General features: G+C 48.2%; 1 protein-coding gene across 1 annotated transcript in view; it reads right to left on the bottom strand.

Annotated features, from left to right (window-relative positions):
• LOC142467393 (diacylglycerol kinase delta-like) overlaps nt 1–13,892 on the bottom strand; it is a 105,506-nt gene extending 91,614 nt beyond the window's left edge. The window contains exon 1 of the mRNA XM_075573025.1: nt 13,754–13,892. The gene's annotated coding sequence lies outside the window, so the exon portion shown is untranslated. The remainder of the gene's footprint in view (nt 1–13,753) is intronic.
• Between the last annotated feature and the right edge of the window lie 2,981 nt (nt 13,893–16,873).

The following is a 16,873-nucleotide window of genomic DNA, read 5'->3' as shown; positions in this document are numbered from 1 at the left end:
TACCTTCAGAAGATGGGACCCTCGGATGATGTGGAAGCCTATCTTCTCACGTTTGAACGCACGGCACAGAGAGAGGGATGGCCAGAAGCTGAGTGGGCTGGTCTAATCGCACCCTTCCTAAGCGGCGAACCCCAGAAGGCTTACTTTGATCTAGAGCCAGCCGAAGCTAACGTCTATGCAAAATTGAAGTTCGAGATCCTCGCCCGCCTCGGCGTAACCACGGCTGTTCGTGCCCAAAGGTTTCACGCATGGTCCTTCACGATGGATAAAGCCACCCGAAGCCAGATGTATGACCTCATCCACCTCGCCCGGAAGTGGCTACAACCCGAGATCAACTCAGCAAGCCACATCGTGGAACGGTTGGTCATGGACCAGTTCTTGAGGAAACTTCCCTCTGCCTTACGCCGTTGGGTCAGTCGGAGTGACCCCCACAATGCGGATGAGCTTGTGGCCCTTGTAGAAAGGTACAGTGCAGCAGAAGAGCACCCGCAACCCACAGTCGTGGAGCAACCCCACTATCCGAGGTTCCAGGACTCTTCCAGAGACGGTAAAAGGGTACCGGGGTTAAGGGGCGCTGAAGAGCGGCGACCACCTTCACGCCGCTCCAGCAACAGTGGTTCGCACACTAAGGGCAATAGCCAACATGGGGAGCCGGGAAAAGGCTCTAAGTGGGACACAGACTATGTACCTAAATGTGTAAATTGTCATGAGAGGGGCCACACAGCAAAAATCTGCCCACTAAATGATGAGCCCATGCAATGCAACAGCGTGGAACCTTATTCGCTGTTGTCCCAATGTATGGGCCCTAGCCCAGAGGACCCCTTGAATAACCATCTGTGGGCATTTGTAAAGGTTAATGGTAAGAGGGTTCGGGCACTTCTTGACTCTGGGAGTATGGTCACACTAGTGTCCGAATACCTATTGCCCATTAAGAAGAAACAGGTAAACAGTTCACAAAGAGTGGCAATTTGTTGTATACATGGGGATAATCATGAATATTCCACTGTTGATGTTTTTTTTGAAACAGAATTTGGTTCTTTAGATTTCAAGGTGGGTGTTGTACCCAAACTGGCACATGATGTGTTAATAGGGACCGACTTTCCCCATTTTCTAAAAATGTGGTCCCCAGCTCAGAATAGCGCCCAGAGTTCAATAGCAGACCATAACGAAGTGTTAGAAGAAACAAATCCTTTCCCTTTTTCAGAAATGGAGGTTGACGAGGGCCCAAATAAGAAGGGGGAAAAGGAGGAGTGCTGTGAAATTCCCTTCCCCATCACTACTTTGGTAGGGAATACCCCAAATCAAGATGTTGATCAGCCACTTACCACCCCAGTACAGGATAAGACCCTCGCTGACCTAGAGGTCAGTCCTGGGAGTTTTAAGAAGGCCCAGTGGGAGGACCCCACATTAGCGGTAGCAAGGGGAAATATACGGGACCAGAATAGTACTCCTGGCCAACCAGATAGGTCACTTGCTTACCCCTACTTCGAGGTAGAGAACGACCTAGTATATCGGGTTGATAAAAGAAAATCAGTTACAACTAAACAATTGTTGGTACCACGGACATTCCGTAACGTAGTATTACACCTCGCACATAGTCATCCATTGGGGGGACACCTAGGGGTGGAAAAGACAAAAGAAAAGGTTCTCCGAAGCTTTTATTGGCCTGGGGTTCTGGCAGAAATTACAAACTATTGTTCCTCATGCCCAGAATGTCAGATCACCGCCCCGTTCAAAGCATACCGCAGCCCATTGGTACCCCTTCCCATAATAGAGGTACCATTTGACCGGATTGCTATGGATCTAGTAGGACCCCTAATAAAGTCTGCTAGGGGACATCAGCATATATTGGTAATATTAGATTATGCTACCCGATATCCGGAGGCAGTTCCCCTACGTAGCACCTCTGCTAAAAACATAGCAAAAGAGTTAGTACTTCTGTTTTCCCGGGTCGGAATTCCTAAAGAGATCTTATCTGACCAGGGAACACCATTTATGTCCCAAGTAACAAAAGAGCTATGTAAACTCCTAAAAATCAAGCATCTCAGAACCTCAGTCTATCATCCACAAACAGATGGTTTAGTGGAAAGGTTCAATAAAACCTTAAAGAGCATGTTACGCCGGGCGGTCGATAAGGATGGGAAAAACTGGGACTGTTTGTTACCATACCTGTTATTTGCCATTAGGGAAGTTCCCCAGTCATCCACAGGCTTCTCCCCGTTTGAACTATTGTATGGCCGACATCCAAGGGGCTTACTGGATATAGCCAAAGAAACTTGGGAACACGAGGTTACCCCTTACAGAAGTGTAATAGAGCATGTTGCCCAAATGCAGGACCGCATTGCTGCAGTCCTACCCATAGTGAGGGAACACATGGAGAAAGCTCAAGAAGCACAAAGGAATACGTATAATAAGGGTGCTAGGGTCAGAATTTTTTTTCCAGGTGATAGGGTACTAGTTCTGGTTCCCACCGTGGAGAGTAAATTCCTTGCTAAATGGCATGGGCCATATGAGGTCTTGGAAAGAGTGGGAGAAGTAAATTATAGGGTAAGGCAGCCAGGTAGGAGGAAACCTGAGCAAATTTACCATATAAACCTACTCAAGCCCTGGAAAGATAGAGAGGTCTTGTTAACCCTAGTACCCCCAGGTCCGTCAGAGAATCAAGAAACTGACCCAGAGGTTAGCATAGCTGAAACACTGTCCGTGCATCAGAAACGAGAGGTCCAGAGTTTAGTGAGAAGGAACAAAGAAATCTTCTCTACACAGCCAGGTAAAACTAACGTAATTAAACATGACATAGTCTCTGAACCGGGGGTCCGAGTTAACCTTAAACCGTACCGAATCCCAGAGGCCAAGAGAGAGGCTATAAGTTTAGAGGTTAAAAAAATGCTAAAACTAGGCGTAATTGAGGAATCCCAAAGTGGGTGGAACAGCCCTATAGTTTTAGTCCCAAAGCCAGACGGTACAACAAGGTTTTGTAATGACTACCGGAAACTAAACGCGGTGTCAAAATTTGATACTTATCCTATGCCCAGGGTGGATGAACTTGTAGAGAGACTGGGCAAAGCCCGATATCTCACAACCCTAGACCTAACAAAAGGGTACTGGCAGGTTCCCCTCACAGAAAGGGCAAAAGAAAAAACAGCCTTCTCAACCCCAGACGGCCTCTTTCAATATAAGGTGCTGCCTTTTGGCTTACATGGAGCTCCCGCCACATTCCAAAGAATGATGGATAAAATTTTAAAACCACATGTTCGGTACTCTGCCGCCTACCTGGATGATGTGGTAATCCATAGTGAAGATTGGCAGTCCCACCTTCCAAAGGTCCAAGCTGTGCTCGACGCAGTTCGGTCTGCTGGACTAACTGCTAACCCCGCTAAATGCACTATTGGTCTGGAGGAGGCCAAGTATCTGGGGTATTCTATTGGTAGAGGGTTACTCAAACCACAAACACTCAAAGTAGAGGCGATACAAAATTGGCCAAGGCCAGTCACAAAAAAACAAGTAAGGACCTTTTTGGGGTTAATTGGCTACTATAGGAGGTTTATTCCCAATTTTGCAACTAAGGCAACCCCACTAACCGACCTCACAAAAGCAAGAGGACCGCTAATGGTAAAGTGGTCCCCCGAAGCCGAACAGGCCTTTAGAAGCCTGAAAGAAGCTCTCTGTGCCCAACCAGTGTTGGTCACACCTGACTTCTCCAAAGAGTTCGTAGTCCAAACCGACGCATCTGAGGTAGGGCTGGGGGCGGTACTCTCCCAGGAGTCTCAAGGGGAGGAGCACCCCATCCTTTATTTAAGTAGGAAACTAAATCCCCAGGAGAAAAATTACTCCATAGTCGAGAAAGAGTGTCTCGCAATAAAGTGGGCTGTAGAGACACTCAAGTATTATCTGTTGGGGAGAAAGTTCCGATTGGTCACAGATCATGCACCCCTTACCTGGATGTGTCAAAATAGGGAGAAGAACGCTAGGGTGACCAGGTGGTTCCTAAGCCTACAGCCCTTTAAATTTTCTGTGGAACACAGGTCGGGGCACAAACATGGCAATGCCGACGGGTTGTCAAGGATGCACTCCCTAATATCCATGGTCGCTCACCCCTCGAGGTCTGAGCTGGGGGGGAGGATATGTGACAGAAACCAGGGGTTGGTAATAAACTCCATATACAGGGCTCCCAGGATACTGAACAGTTTCTGTCCTGTCTAAGCTGAACAGGACAGCCTCGTGGTACAGGCACTCCATTCCACAGTTTGTCTGCTGCCTGTTTTCTGTCACCTGTCATGCTGATTAGAGTTCAGGTATATAAGACCTGTTTCCTGTTTCCTCTGGGCCCCGCCCAAGAGCCTGGAAGGCTGCTGAACTGCAGAGGGGTGAGAAAGCCTCTTTCCCAAATCGCTTCATTCATTCTGTTAGTTTGTCTAAAGACTGCAAAGGTACTTATTTTGTTGGTGGAAGTGGACAAGCCACTTCCAACTCTGAGTCAGGGACATCTAAGTTTAAGTTATCGCTCAGACGAGCAGCTTTTTGTTTGGCTTTGTTTTCTGTTTAAACTGTGGCAGTCTCAGTGCCTGGGACTGAATAAACCAGGCATAGCCTGTTTAAAGGAACAGTACGTGACGTCTCATCATTTAACCTACCCTAAAAGACCGTGTTCTAACAGTCCCGGACAGACGGCGGAGCCCCGGAGTAAGCCGTTTGTCACAATACATTTACAACATATACAAAATGATATTAATCGCAAACGTCACATACAGTAACACAGAGCCCTGTCCACAAAAACTCACACATAGTTATCGCCAGGGTCCCCAATTAGAATTGCCAGGTGTCCAGTATTGAACCGGACTTGGACATGTATGTGTCCGGTATAACCTCCCTGTTTGGCATGGGGGGGGGGGGATTTCCCTGAGCGAGGAGAGAGCAGGGCTGTTGCTACGGGGCTGGGCAGCCTCCTCCATCCTGATTGGCTGCTGCTGGGTAATGCAGTCAATCAGGAGGAGGTGTCAGGAGCCTGGGGGTGGGGCCAAGGAGAGGAGGAAACAGCATGGAGTGGAGAGAGGTGTGTGTGTGTGTCAAGCCTGTGTGCGTCTCGAGTGCGTCGCACCTTTTACCATTGTGTCCAGCATTTTTTGAGAAGCCACCTAGCAACCCTATCTCCGACATTGTTGGATTCCTGTCCCAATTTGCACTAATATCCCATCAGGTGATATATCCTATTTCTTTAGGAATAAAACAAATCTCGGGCAACACAATCGGCAGAGATGATGTTCTCTCATAATTCCCTAAATTCCTTGGAAGTCATCCATCAGCCTCTGTTGGACAGTGGTATTTGGCCATGTTGTCATAGACAATGGACATTACTGTGGAACATGACCCATGGTGCCTGCCACAAAATGACAGGTATTCCTCTGTCAGTCCCTGTTATCACTGTCTCTATAGTTGAAATTTTCTCTTACATACAGTGTTCCAGGAGCTGTGAAACATCTGTGGCTTCGATCGATAACCTTGGCTCCACTACAGAGCTCTTCAACTGGCAGGCTGTGGGACAAATGCAGCCCGGGGAAAGCCATAATATGGCCCTGCTAACTCATACTAGTTGCTCAGGCAGGTAATTTTTCACACTGCCACTCATTTGTAAGTTAAGCTAATGTAAAAATAAATATATGTGTGTGTGTGTATGTATGTGTGTGTGTATATATATATATATATGTAGAGGTATCAGTACCGTGTTAGCCGAGCTTCAATAATCAAAAAATAAATAGATGATACCAGTACCGTTCTGTGGCTAACGAAATGCTTTTATTTGTGCGAATAAAAGCATTTCGTTAGCCACAGAACGGTATCATCTATTTATTTTTTGATTATTATATATATATCTTATTATACAGGCATACCCCGCATTAACGTACGCAATGGGACCGGAGCATGTATGTAAAGCGAAAATGTACTTAAAGTGAAGCACTACCTTTTCCCCACTTATCGATGCATGTACTGTACTGCAATCTTCATATACGTGCATAACTGATGTAAATAATGCATTTGTAACAGGCTCTATAGTCTCCCCGCTTGCGCACAGCTTCGGTACAGGTAGGGAGCCAGTATTGCTGTTCAGGACGTGCTGACAGGCGCATGCGTAAGCTGCCGTTTTCCTATTTAGCGATATGTACTTACTCGCGAGTGTACTTAAAGTGAGTGTCCTTAAACCGGGGTATGCCTGTATATATCTTATTATATATTAGTGAAAGCACTGTATGCCTGTCTGCATCTTCCTGTGTCCCTACGGACAATCTGATTGCACCTTTGGCCTGTCACTCCGCCTCAGGCCATGCCCGCCCCCGCACACCTCTCATTGGTCTGCGGTCCGCCTCCGCACAACTCTCATTGGTCTGCGGCCAACACCACTGCCACACTGTCCCACCCCTCACTGACCTACACCACTGACACACTCTCCCACCACTCACTCACTGAGCTTTGGGAACGCTTGCCAGCACCTAACCCTCACTGCTCTGAGAGATTTGCACCTAACCCTCACTGCTCTCAACCCAGAAAACCCTGACCGCCTGCTACCACGACAGAACTGCACAATCAGGTACCAGTCTTATTGCTTTCAGCACTGCAACATTCCACACCCTCACACAACACCACACACACCGCACGCTCACACCGCCTCTTACGGCCTACACTGCCAACACACCTCCCCTTCACCTCACCGCACTGTCTCATCCTCACCTCTCCAACGGACACCGCACACACCCCCCCCCCCCCCCCCCCGAGGAGCAGCGCTGTGTGATCCTCACATCACCAACGGACACCGCACGTGGCCGCAGCTCCTCCGGAGATCACACCACACAGAACCAACATACCCCGTGTCTCCCTGTTTCCCGCGCTTTCACCCCCCCCCCCCCCCCAGCGCCGCTACAGTCAGCGGGGGAGCGGAGCGAGCGCCCGGGACTCCCCCCACGGCTCTCAAGCACGTGCCGCCGCGCTCTCCACCTCTCCCCGTGTCAGCTCCCCCCCCGGAGCACGCGCTGCGCGCCCGCGCGCTCTCCTCTCTCCGTGTCAGCTCCCCCCCGGTGCTCCGCTCAGCTCTCCCCCCCGGAGCTCCGCTCAGCTCTCCCCCCCGGTGCTCCGCTCAGCTCTCCCCCCCGGAGCTCCGCTCAGCTCTCCCCCCGGTGCTCCGCTCACCTCCCCCCGGTGCTCCGCTCACCTCCCCCCCGGTGCTTCCCTCACCTGCCCCCCGGTGCTCCACTCACCTCCCCCCCGGTGCTCCGACAGGCAGTGGACACGCGGCGCCTAAGATGGCGGCGCCCGGAAGGACCCCCTTCCTCCCTCGCGGATTAAGATGACGGCGGACGGAAGGAGAGGTGACGTGTGTGTGTGTGTGTGTCACTGTGTGTGTGTGTGTTACACTGTGTGTGTGTGTGTGTGTGTGTGTGTGTGTGTGTGTGTGTGTGTTACACTGTGTGTGTGGGGGGGACACTGTGTGTGACACTGTGTGTGTGTGTGTTACACTGTGTGTGTGTGTGTGTGTGTGTGTGTGTGTGTGTGTGTGTTACACTGTGTGTGTGTGTGTGTCAGACACTCTAGGGTGGGGACCAGAGCTACGCATGGGGGGGGGGAGCAGGAGCGGAGAGAGAGGGGGGAGCGGAGAAACATACAGGGGGAGTGGAGAGGAGGGACACGGAAATTGTAAGCAACCCACCCCCTCTCCTGTCCACTGTCCCCCCCCTCCTGTCCACTGTCCCCCCCCCTCCTGTCCACTGTCCCCCCCTCCTGTCCACTGTCCCCCCGTCCTGTTCACTGTCCCCCCCTCCTGTCCACTGTCCCCCCCTCCTGTCCACTGTCCCCCCCCATCCTGTCCACTGTCCCCCCCCCCTCCTGTCCACTGTCCCCCCCCCTCCTGTCCACTGTCCCCCCCCCTCCTGTCCACTGTCCCCTCTCCCGTCCACTGTCCCTCCCCTCTCCCCTCCTGTCCACGGTCCCTCCCCTCCTCCCCTCCTCCTGTCCACTGTCCCTCCCCCCTCCGCTCCTCCCGTCCACTGTCCCTCCGCCCCCTCTCCCGGGCAACGCCGGGTCTCTCAGCTAGTATATATATATGCTACTAAAATGTTGAATTCTTATCATTTTCAAGTCTTTTAAGTGTATCTAAAATGACATTGCAATAAGCTTGTGGCACTTCTACTCACAATTGTTTTCTGATCTGGCCCCTTTGGAGAACTAGTTGAAGACACCCCTGTCTACTAACTGCTCCAGAACAGCCCTGTTTTTTGGTGGGGGGGGGGGGGGGGGTTTATTGTACTTCAACCAAGGGATCCCCTACAGTTGATCTCTGGTCTCCCTGACCTCATGGGACCTGCCGGTTCTAGAGATATTTTGAGTATTTGTGTGTCAGTAGGAGACACAAAAAATTCCTACAAATATGGCCCCCGGATCACCAGTAGAAAGTGATAACATCGTCTCCTGATGATGTGACAACTTTCTATTGGCTGCCGGAGCGAGCCTGACCCCACAGCTATTTTGTGTCCACCGTATTCTTGCCCAGTGTCTCAGGATCCAAAGGGGGAGGGAAGGAGGGTTCGAGGCTTCTAGAGATTTTCGGTTTCGGGCCATTAAAAAACAAACCCCAAAATGAACCCTCTCTAAGATATTCTTAGAAGGAGTTGTCTGTTCTGATTATATTTACATTATTTTCTGCTTTCAAATTGCTTTTGCAGAATGAACTAGCTATATTTACACCTACTTTACTTTTTGGCCCGCACACAATAGTGCTCATGTGCATGTCATTACCCAGAATCCTTTGCTGCGGTGGAAGATTTGCGATTATGGGGCAAGGCGGGTTTGTGGACCTGTCTCAGCCATGTGAACGTGCTCATAAGTGTAGATTTATCAACGCTGTACGCTGAAGGGCTTTTATCACTTTTTTGGGGTACCCTGAACCTGATTGGAAAGACATTTCCAAATTCAGTGGAACAGCCATAGATGCTGGATCAGAAAAGTACATTGGCTGTAGAGTCACATTGTGAAATCAGGTCTGTATCTAGCATACATGTTGTCACTTTTTGCCTCTCCCTTCATGTTTGTGTAACCTGGCGTATCGCCTACTGTATGTTCTCCGACAGGGCTGGCCAACTGCAGTCCTCAAGGGCCACCAAGAGGTCAAGTGTCGACTAAGCCACTGATTAAGCCACATGTGCTGAAGCAGGGATATCCTTAAAACCTTTTTTTTTTTTTAGGCATCAAAATGTTAATGCTAAAAAGCAGCAGTACAAACCTTCCTGGAATGAGCGTTGCCTGTATGAAGGTCATTATGGGACTTCAAACATATGACGCACAGCTCGCTGTTTGAAACGCGTTTTTGCGCATTGCCTTATGTTCACTACCTGATTGGTACAGAATGATGTGTGGTTTTTTATTTATAACTAGTGTTAGTAAATATTAAATATTAAATATTCGCCTAATATTATTTCCAGTAACCGTACTGTGAAAACACTACATTTTGGTAAACTATATAATTAAACATCAGTGCTACGTCAAATCCATTGTCAGTTGATACGCAGCAACTTAATTAGTCACTACCGCTATTAACAGACTTTTTAGGGTTTACGCGAAGTTGAACGAGATTGACGCACTTTTTTTTGGCACACACCAACATGCTTTTTTGGTACACACTACGTACATCTGAACGCCCAGTGCACTTAATTTGTGTGCGCCATAGAAAAAAAACAACACTTTTATTTGACACTGCTGGCGCAACGGGAGAAATGTCAGGTTAGTACACGGCAGCGGACAAGCCCGGTTTAAAATTAGATTTCCGTGTGTACATTTTACACCAAAAAATACGTTTGTGATGCTTAATATGGAAGCTGCTTTAGTACTGAAAACGTTTCAGTCTTCGTGCGATTTGTTTTAATACTTTTCACACTAGTGCTCCTCTCCCCTTAAAGGTGGAGGGCAGGTGAGAAGAGTTCGCCCATTCCTGTTGTCTTTGCAGTGCTCTGTGGTACGGGTAGTCTTCCCTACGTCCAGGTTGCATCTGCTATCATGTTTCCCCAGGTGTTATCAGCCACCGCTTCATACTTATTATGGAAGCAGAGTTTTCCTCCTTGGCCTGTATCTTCAGATGACGTGCTAGGTCTGCCCTGAGGTTCCATAGCCTCACCTGGATGGCCACCACTTCCTCTGGAGATGTCTTCCTCTGCATGGTCACAGTGCAAATTCATGTTGCTTTCCTATTATAGACGCTGTATCTTCAGTTCTGACTTCTTGCACATGTAAGGGCCCAGATAGAGGCTCTGGTTTTCTGGGTGAGATGTCCTACATAGTGGGGTGTTGGCGTCACAGCCCCAATGACTTTAGTACTTTCTCCAGTTGTGTGAGGGGTAGATTATCCTCTGCATCTTTATGTAGCTGGGGAGAACCTCCAGTCGTTTTTGGTTTTATCTTCCCTTGATGTTGGTTATGTTCTGCTTCTGGGCAATCCCCGAAAGCAAGTCCACTCTCGCAAAGCACTGGTTGGGTTGTCCTTTCTAAAACCAATGTCCATGATCTCTGCCGATGCATTCAGTAAATGGCATGTCTTCATACCTGTACTTCGCTTTGAACTGATATCCCCCATTCCAGAAGCCATCGAGATCCATGTATTTAACAGGACCTGCCACAATGTTACATTGTCTTTGTAACGAGAAGCAAATAATCTTCAACAGCCTCTGGGCCAAAAGTTATATTAACAGCAACTATATCTGGATGGGATACTTGATGAATCCTGAAATTTAGCGACTCTACGTTATCATTGACATCTCTATCCCTCCAGACCTTCAGGAGCATTAAAACTAATGTCGAAGTTCCTGCTCTCTGTTGCGTGTAGCAACGTGTGCACTTTGAGCTGCCTGGACATCTACAGACACTTGTAGCAAATCTTTGCCAATAAAAGTCCTTAGGTGGTAGTTTGTCCATATGTGTGTTTCAGCCTGACATTACTCTGAATTCTTTCTACACTTAAAGTATTAGACAGTATAGGACCTGTGTGGCGGGAGTCCTCAGGGCCTCTCTGCTCCTCCGAGGTGGGACCTGTGCGGTGGGAGTCCTCTGAGCCTCTCGTGGGACCTGTGCGGTGGGACCTGTGCGGTGGGAGTCCTCTGAGCCTCTCTGCTGCTCCTCCGAGGTGGGACCTGTGCGGTGGGAGTCCTCTGAGCCTCCCTGCAGCTCCTCCGAGGTGGGACCTGTGCGGTGGGAATCCTCTGAGCCTCTCTGCTGCTCCTCCGAGGTGGGACCTGTGCGGTGGTAATCCTCTGAGCCTCTCTGCTGCTCCTCCGAGGTGGGACCTGTGCAGTGGGAGTCCACAGAGCCTCTCTGCTGCTCCTTCGAGGTGGGACCTGTGCAGTGGGAGTCCACAGAGCCTCTCTGCTGCTCCTTCGAGGTAGGACCTGTGCGGTGGGAGTCCTCTGAGCCTCTCTGCTGCTCCTCCGAGGTGGGACCTGTGCAGTGGTAATCCTCTGAGCCTCCCTGCAGCTCCTCCGAGGTGGGACCTTTGCGGTGGGAATCCTCTGAGCCTCCCTGCAGCTCCTCCGAGGTGGGACCTGTGCGGTGGGAATCCTCTGAGCCTGTCTGCTGCTCCTCCGAGGTGGGACCTGTGCGGTGGTAATCCTCTGAGCCTCTCTGCTGCTCCTTCGAGGTGGGACCTGTGCAGTGGGAGTCCACAGAGCTTCTCTGCTGCTCCTTCGAGGTGGGACCTGTGCGGTGGGAGTCCACAGAGCCTCTCTGCTGCTCCTCCGAGGTGGGACCTGTGCGGTGGGAATCCTCTGAGCCTCCCTGCTGCTCCTTCGAGGTGGGACCTGTGCAGTGGGAATCCTCTGAGCCTCCCTGCTGCTCCTCCGAGGTGGGACCTGTGCGGTGGGAGTCCTCAGGGCCTCTCCAAGGTGGGACCTGCCGTTTGCTTCCCGATGCTCCGGCAGCTCTGGGCTCAGAACGTGACGTCAGTAACAGGCGTCATGTTTCCTGACTTAACACGGTTTTCCGCAAAGCTAATTACTGTATGTGAAAAAACAACAGCGCACTACATGTCTTTAGCGCAGGGATTAACATCATGTTATTGTAGCAGAACCCTGCGCTACCTTCCAATAACGGGACAGTAAGTATCCGTAGGGTTTCTCCCATCCGGACCCTGAATAGGGCTTTAACTCAAGGTGAGAAAGAGGAGACAAGGGAAATAACGCTGTTATTTAATTGATAGTTGTGATGTTACTCGCATCCAGACTCTGCAAAAGCCCTATTTCAGGGTCCGGGTGGGAGTAACACCAAGTTTTGGTTTAATGTGATGTTAAGTCCCGGCGTTAACCTTGAGCAGATGTGTTGCTATGATAGCGCCTCATTTGTCTATAGTTTGTCTATAATTTGCGTGTCATTATCACCAACGCCCATTAGTAGTTCACACTCTGCTCTTTGCGGGAGAAAACACGAATTAGCCTCACGTCACTGTCATTGGAAGATACGCCGTTCGTCTTAATGGGATGTTAATAAGTTAGGTTAGTGTCACATTGGGCAACGTAACGAAGCTTTGGGGATCTGGGGGTCTCCGTGTCCACTCGCTCTGCTCCCTGTTTGTGACCGCACGTGAAAACGTTGAGACAGTTATCGTTTCCACCGATGCCTTTCACCCCCTCTCCCCCCCCCCCCCCCTCTCTTTAAACTCCTTGCAGCGTTTCTATTTCCGGCTCATCCAATACATCTTCCACGTCCAAGGTCAGCAGCTATGCTGGAGTTATGACGTTCTGTGTGTGAGGAGGAGGCTGGCGCTGCCGCTGCCCGCGCCGTGTCTGTGCTGTGTACTGTATATATGTTATGGTCTAGTAGTGTGTGTGAGGGGGAGGCTGGCGCTGCCGCTGCCCGCGCCATCCTTGGTATTATAGCTGAGTAACATATATAAAGCAAATGGAAAATAAATATAAAATTAAAACTATGCATACTGTACCTACATATTTTCAATTTGCATATCAAAATGTGTGTGTGTGTGTGTGTGTGTGTGTGTGTGTGTGTGTGTGTGTGTGTGTGTGTGTGTGTGTGTGTATATCTATCTATCTAAGATAGATAGATAATAGATAGATATGTAAATTTAGATACACAAAAAAATATATATTTATTTATTTTGTGTGTGTATATAACTCTACATACACACAAACATATGTGTATATATATATATATATTTCCCTCTGCTCTCTCTGTACATACATACATACATACATACATACATACATACATACATACATACATACATACATAAACACACAAACATACACACATGCAATTATATATGTATATAAAATGATTTACAAAATATGGCATATACATGCATTTGTGTGACTTTACATACAGTATGAATGCATGTGTGTACATATTTGTGTCTTTTTTTATATGTGATGAATATACTTGATATGTTTACCTATATGTATATTTGAAAATCTATGTACGTACAAATGTATAAATATTATACAAAATAGCAAATATATATATAGCCATTTCTCTATATTTTACATGTGTACTGTTTTCTATATATAAAATGTGTGTTTAATATATATATATATATATATATATATATATATATATATATATATATATATATATACACAGTATTATTATTATTATTTGTCATATATATCTTATATGTTTATGTATACTTGTATCTGTATGTATCTTCATGATATATATATATATATATATATATATTTTTTTTCTATGTGTTACGTATTCACACACACAGACCTACCTGTTTATGTGAGGTGTGCAGCCATCCCTGGGGTGGAACCTTTTGCAGGTAGAGAATCCTGTGCAGCCATCCCTGGGGTGGAACCTGAGCAGCCTTATTGCTAATGACAAGCCTGTGTTTTTTGATGGGGTTTTTTTGTATGGCCATCTCCTGCCATCCCTCACACACACCACTGAGCCTCCTCCTCCTTCCTCATCTTGAGTGAGGCAACAATCTGCATTGCTCAACTCCTAGGCTGTCACACACCCTGTCACAGCCTCACAGTGACACCCAGCTCTGTCCTTGGCGTGGTGTATACAGTGTACACATATATATATATTCCCCTCCCAGTGATGGGTTACAGCCCAGCCTCTGACAGTAAGGAGGATGCTTCTGCTGCAATTGCTACTGTTGTAATGAGAAGGAAATTGACACATGTTGAATACAAATCTGCCCTCCTCTATCTCCCCCTCTCCATATCTCCCCCTTTCTCTCTCCCTCTCTTCCCCTCTCCATATCTCCCCCTTTCTCTATCCCCCTCTCTATATTTCCCCCTTTCTCTATCCCTCTCTCTCTATATATACAGTATCTCTATCTCTACCCCGTCTCTTCCTCTATCCCCCCTCTATCCCTCCACTCTCTATCCCCCCTCTCTCTATCCCCCCTCTCTCTATCCTCCTCTCTCTATCCCCCCTCTCTCTATCCTCCTCTCTCTATCCCCCCTCTCTCTATCCTCCTCTCTCTATCCCCCCTCTCTCTATCCCCCCTCTCTCTATCCTCCTCTCTCTATCCCCCCCTCTCTATCCCCCCTCTCTATCCCTCCTCTCTCTATCCTCCTCTCTCTATCCCCCCTCTCTCTATCCTCCTCTCTCTATCCCCCCCTCTCTATCCCCCCTCTCTATCCCTCCTCTCTCTATCCTCCTCTCTCTATCCCCCCTCTCTCTATCCTCCTCTCTCTATCCCCCCTCTCTCTATCCTCCTCTCTCTATCCCCTCTCTCTCTCTTTTTTTTGCAAGTCTTTCTCTGTTTATTTATTCCTTTCTATTTCCTCATATTTTCCTCCTATTGTATTTCACCTTTCTGTTTTCGCAGGTATATCGCTCTCTTCCCCCTCTCTCTCTTTCCCCCTCTCTCCCCCCCTCTCCCTCTCTATCTCCCTGCCCCCTCAATCTCTCTATTTCTCTCTCTGTTTCTCCCTCTCTATAATTCTACATTGTTCTTTTTTTCTGCAAGTCTTTTTCTGTTTATTTCCCCTGCTCTGTATATTTATATATTTCTCTCTTCCCCTCTCTCCCCCCTCTCTCTCTTCCCCTCTCTCTCTTCCCCTCTCTCTCTTCCCCTCTCTCTCCCCCTCGCTCACTCTCTTGTTCTCTCGCTATCTCTCCCTTTTCAATAGTTTTTCTCTCATTATTTAAATCTTTCTTCATCTTTTTTATTTCCTTAATCTTTTTTTCTCTCTCCCCCCTCCCTCTCTCCCCCCTCCCCCCACTATCATCTCCCAATTATTTTCCCAATGATCTGTTTTTATCATTATTCATCTTTTTATTTTATGTTCTCTCTCCCTCTCATTTTCTCTCCCTCCTTTTCTCCACCCTTCTTTCTCTCCCCCTCTCTCCATCCATCCCTTTCTCTATTTCTCCCTCTCTATACCCCTCTCATTTTCTCCCCCTCCTTTTCTCCATCCATCTCTGTTTCCCTCCCTCCCTCTCATTTTCTCCCCCTCCCTCTCTCCATCCATCTCTGTCTCACTCCATCCACCTCACTCTGCCCCCCTCATCTCTCTACTCCCCCGTTTTTTCCCTTACCTTCTCTTTTCCCCCTACGTGATATCACTTACCTGCAGATATGCATCTACATCAGGCGTGCTCAACTCCAACCCTCAAGACCCGCCAAACAGGTCAGGTTTTAAGGATATCCCTGCTTCAGCACAGGTTGCTCAATCAGTGGCTCAGTCAAAGCCTGTGCTGAAGCAGGGGTAGCCTTAAAACCTGGGTAGTTGGCGGGTCTTGAGGGCAGGAGTTGAGCCCCCTGCTCTATATAACCCATGGCTGTCACCCTACCTCCTGTCCATCCCTCGCCCTTCTTCCCCAGCAGCCCATAGTCTGTTAACCCCTTCCCTGCCTCTGTGGGCTGCAACGCAGAATGCGCCAGAGTAACCACTGTATTCATTTGCAGAAAACAAACAATGTACCGAACGCTATGAAAGGGTCATTCAAATCTAATAAAAACCATTGGAGAGACCAATCCAAATCCTACACGACGGGCGGGCAACTCCAGTCCTCAAGGGCCACCAACGGGTCAGGTTTTCAGGAAGTCCCTGCTTCAGTACAGCTTGCTCAATCACTGGCGCATTCGAAGGCTGTTTGAGCCACCTGTGCTGAAGCAGGGATATCCTAAAAACCTGACCTGTTGGTGGCCCTTGAGAACTGGAGTTGCTCACCTCCCGTCCTAAACATGAATGGTTTTCCACGAATATGCCTATTCTTAATATAACTCCCCGCAAAAACAGATTACAATGCAAATTAATATCGCATTTATTAAAAGCCGGTTCATATTACCTATACCAATTATTATCTTCAAATCATCTTTACATTTTCAATTAACATACATAAAAATCCCCCCTTATTCACCCTTAACCCCAAATTTCAGTGTCAAACCCCTGAGCGGTTTCATACTACACTAGGATAATTTTTGCCAGGGCTTCTTAAATATGGGCGCCATTCTGAAATTCCTAAGAAACGGCCTTAGAAGAGTCTGGCTTTGCAGCATCGTGACCTCATTTATGGCCAATCTCTTGGGGCTAAATGTGAAAACCTCTTAAGCATCTTATACCATGATATGGACAGTACGTGTGTCAGGGTAAGGGGTTACAGGGCTGAGCGCTTTCTGCTAATTGGAAATAAATCCTATGTATGTTGCTGAAAGGAACTTTAAGTTTAATGATCCAATTAGATTAGCGGTTAACAGGAGACCCCTTCTGTACAGTGTTGGAAGTGCAGTTTGTTTGAACACCACTTCTTCCCTTGTTGCAATGGTTAACCCCTGCGCGTCCATGCTGGGCCGGGTTAGACACAAACTTTCCCCATCCCCCCACCCCAAATTGTAGTGCACTGCTTTAAACCCAGACCTGTTACATAGAGG

Source organism: Ascaphus truei, chromosome 16 (assembly GCF_040206685.1).
Source record: "Ascaphus truei isolate aAscTru1 chromosome 16, aAscTru1.hap1, whole genome shotgun sequence".
NCBI lineage: Eukaryota > Metazoa > Chordata > Amphibia > Anura > Ascaphidae > Ascaphus > Ascaphus truei.
This window is presented reverse-complemented; position numbering and strand designations above follow the sequence as displayed.